This window comes from Cyprinodon variegatus, unplaced genomic scaffold (genome assembly GCF_000732505.1).
Source record: "Cyprinodon variegatus isolate N-32 unplaced genomic scaffold, C_variegatus-1.0 Scaffold665, whole genome shotgun sequence".
In the NCBI taxonomy this organism is placed as follows: Eukaryota; Metazoa; Chordata; class Actinopteri; order Cyprinodontiformes; family Cyprinodontidae; genus Cyprinodon; species Cyprinodon variegatus.
The window spans coordinates 30,943-35,550 of NW_015151118.1; positions in this window are offsets into that span (position 1 = coordinate 30,943).

A 4,608-nucleotide genomic window follows, 5' to 3' on the forward strand; every position below is an offset into this window, starting at 1 on the left:
AAAACACTGATCATTTATTGAACAGGATGGAATCATTTCAGATTTAAAGAACTTTCAGAAGTTTGAATTCTGAATATGAGCGACTTTTTAAAGATTTCTCTACACTTTAGGTCCTACTCATTTTGATTGGTCCAATCAAAATGAGTCTGCTCTGCCAGGACGTTAGCGACAGCCTTTTTATTGGCTGCACCGACCAACCAGAAGTATAATCAAATCGGTCTTAAAACTAAAATTTTTCTTTTTGTTTTTACTTTTCTTTACTTTTAATGATACTAAAAAAGCTCCCAATAAACTGGAGGATAAATAAAGCAGATGAACCCCCCCCCCCAAAGGTAATGGAAGGTCTATAAAACTAATTTAATCGTAGGATTGAACACCAACCCTGGGTCCCACACACACCGCAGTGCAAACATTGTGTGAGTGTCACCTGTGGAAGCTGAGTGGGCAGCCGGTGGAGTTGCACACAGCCTGACTCAGGGCTTTCCAGCCACACACTCCAAGCTGTAATCAAATAAAACCAACGCCCATTTATTTCCCTGCAGCAGCAGCAGCTCGTCACGCTAACGAGGCCCAGACCTGCAGGCCAGGTCCGGTCCGTCCTGTGACTCAGAATGATGAACCGATAGAACGGATCGTTGGTTTACATCCTGAAGCTTTTAATCGTTAGTTATACAGAATATATTTCAATGTTTATTCTGCTGAGCAGAAGATGAGTTGATCCAACATTCATCGACGTCGCCTGTTGGTTCTGTTAGAAACTAAGAACTCACCTGATGATGGATCGATGTGAGAAGCAGCTCAGTGAGGGAGAAACCAGACGCTGGTTGCTATGGAAACCGCCTCCTGCTTTAAGTTAGAAGTCTGGGTTTAGAAACCGGTAATAGGGAGATGAAGGAGGTTTAATCAAAAATGTTACCAAGATGTAATCGGGTCAGAACCATTATCACAATCCAAGCTGAATGTCCGGCAGGAAAAATTTGAAAAATCCTCAGAATTTTAACTTTACTCACGGAAAATCTGGAAAACCCAACAACCGAGTCAAATAAACTCCAACTTCCTGTGACCTTTTTAAACTTTGAATGACGTTTCTCCTGGAAAAGATGGCCAAAGTTCCAGGATATGTGGACCATTGTCCTCTGGCCTGGAGAGACCCACGCACAGGTTAGCAGAACCGTGTTCCGATCAGCACCAAATGCGAAAAGCTAAGAATGTCTGTTAAAAGAGGGTGTTCCTCTCCACTGTCGCTACATGCATGCCCAGTCTGAGGGATTCCTGTCCAAGACTGGAGTTAACAATATTAAGACTGAAACAATCAATCAGATTGTGATTCGTTTAAATAATTTAACATAATTTAGTAATCAATAACTTGACTCTAAAACATGCCTAGAGCAGCAATTACACCAAAATATGGAAACATTTTGCATTTAAGATAAAAAATGTTTCATCCATCAATATTCTCTATCCAGAACTCCTCAAGTGGAAAACTTTTAGTTTTACCTGGTTTCATTTCGTAAAAAGTCTTCTTTAAGGAACCTTTGGCTATCGATTCTTAATCGAAAAAATAATGGACAGATTAAACGATTCGCAAAATAATCGTTAGTCGCCGCCTTAACGAGCGATAAGCAGCAAGTCAGTGACTCGATGCAATCAGGTGCCAGTAGATGACTAATTATTTGTCAATAAAAGTAATTCTACCTTGTGAAGACGACTAAATGCGATCAGCTGCATTTTAATGACGATGTGTCGTATTTTGCTGCACGCTAACGACTCGATTAAACAAGCGGGCCTACTTAGACTCGGACTCAGAAACCAGTCAGCTTGTATCTGGTTAACTGGTCAGGTCTCTACAGATGAACACTGGAAAAACGATACTAGAAATAAATAAAAATGTCTTAAATTAAGTGTATTTACCCTTAATTTAAGTAGGTAAATGAGGTAGTTTGCCAACCGAATGAGTATTTTTACTTTAAAAGAAGATAATTAGATAACATGCACTTGAAATACCTCCCAATCCAGAAACAAATGCACTTATTTTAAGAAAAGAATGACTTCTCTAGATCTTGATTTTTTTAGTTACTCTGCCAACCTTCTCATCCTAGAAGGCTTCATTTGTTGTCATCACTAACTCAACCATCTGGACGCGCATCTGTCCCCAAGCTAACGACGACACTAAGCATGTCTGACCATTCAGGAGACTCTACGATCATTTTGTCTTAAAATAAGTGCATTGTTCTTGAATTGTGGAGGGAAATGAGACACTTTGCTAATGGAACAAGATAACTTGCATTTATAATACGAAAAAACAAAACAAAAAAAAAAACAAATGTAGCGTCTTATTTCCAGTGCATATTATCTAATTATCTTATTTTAAGAGTAAATGAACAAATCCTCTTATTTACCTGCTTAAATTAAAACTTAATTTAAGACATTTTTCCTTACTCGTAGGTCGTTTCTGCAGTGAAATCTGCAGGTGAGGTTAGAGGATCAGAGATTCTTCTGAAACAGTTTGAAGCTCAAAGCTTCTCCTGAGGAACTAAAGTTTAGCTGCTTTGAGTTTTTAAACCTTTTTGTTTCCTTGTAGAAATAAATTTTTAGAATCCAGAGAAAAACTTTTCCCTGCGCTGTGAACTGCAGGCGTCTTTTAATCAGCAGCTCCTCCTGATAATGAAAACCTGAGATAACGAGTCTTTTGTCGTCGCTGCTGATAAGAGCTGAAAAGCCTGTATCATTGTTCTCCATTAATTAGCCTGTACCCTTGGTAACCTGTACCCTTGGGTGTTGGGGGTAGGAATGGGGGGGGGGGAGTCATGTGATCTCTAAGCTTCCACAGCTTCTGTTGTCGCCGCTGGAAGTTGAACAGAAATAACGACACCAGTTTCCTTCTTTACACTTTAGTGAAATCACACAAATATACAAACTCAGCAGAAGGCAATGATATAAAAACGGACACAGGCTGTTACATGATTCATCATCAACATTACATTTCAAATCAGCAAAAAACCACAAATAAAAACAAGGCAATGGCGAATGGCATCAACGATGGGCCCTGACTACGTCCTGGACGGCGCTGCATCAAGGCGACACTCCAGGCAGACTGATGGTGGCGATGCAGAGCGGCAGGCGGCGAATCGACCAATCAGAGGTCTTCCTGCACCCAGCGGGGCTGGAACTGTTAGAGCTGATCTGTCGGCTTCCTGGTTACGGTTTCCCCGGTAACACCAGAAAATGCTTAAATTTCAAAAAACTTTTTCTTTCATTTTGAAATCGTTGTCATGACCTCCGGATGATTTGGCGAAGCCTTCTGATTGGACCCTTCCTGACCCGGGAGAATTAGAACTGAGGTCCAGTTCACAGCGTGTTTTTTGTTTTTTTTTAATCCCGAACATCCAGAATCTGAGAAACGATGTTGCTATGATACAAAGATTCGCCGTCAGCTCAGTCCACCAACCACCCATCTATCTATCAGGTGTGCAATGTGGGCGGGGCCTAATGAGGCACCTCCCCTTTATTGTAAACAGGATGTTAAGACGATCCATTTTTCGTTTTGTTGGAAATGTGAATAAAAACATCCTTCAGTCCGTCTGCTGCTGATCATATTCAACATGTAGCAATAATTCTTCTAAGCAGTAACACTCCAACTATTTCCCACGACTTTAACATTTTATCGGTTTCTTTTCCCCGTCTGGTCAGCAGCTCTCCGCCTGCTGTGATGATAGAATCAATGGTTTCTGGGTTTAAATACTTCTGAACTCTTCTTCATCACCATGAAGGCGTCCAGCCCACCGACTGTTTGCAGAGAAAGTGGTTCTGATCGATCGGATCGAGCCGTTTGCTCCAGGTGGACAGAAGTGAGACGGACGGATCAATCGGTGCATCGATTGAAGCTTTTCTCACATTTCAGAACAGAAATGTGACTTTCCTCAGAGCCAAACCTACAGGCTGAGTCAGAACTACGGATATGAAATGGTTGGTGGTCCGCCCCCCCCCCCCGCTGGGACGAGGATATGAGCTGAGTCTGTCCACACACCCCCACCCCACAATAAATAAATCCATCATAAAAAATAAATTAAAATAATAAATATCCCACCGCTTTGAGTGTCTGTGTGACTTCAGCTTAAGCCCCACCCCCCCACAGGACTCCCCGGACTCGGCCCCACCCCCTTAAAGACACGGCGACGCTGCCACAGAGGAAATCCAGCCAATCACTGATCAGTGATGTCATCCTCCTGGAAGTTTCCAGTCGCACATCTGGATGGAAGTTCAACTGAAAACAGCAGGAAAGTTTAGTGGAGGAAGATCTCAACAGAGGAGGATTAGGGCCACTGAAAACATTTAAAAAAAGTTGACCGATTTTTAAATATTATTTGAGTTTAATATTAGAAAAAAAATGCCTGACAGCTAACAAACATGTTAGCATCCAGCCGTGGACATGTCTGCCTTGATTTAATCACCTTCTGTTCTTCTATTAATCAAATAGCATCAGCAGGGACACTCAGGGACGGAAAAAGTCATTCTGTCATTTTCTGTCAATGAAGCTCCACATCTCTGCCTTCATGGTGCCCATCTACATTAAGATCTACAATTCTGAGATTAAAGTCAAAATTCCCA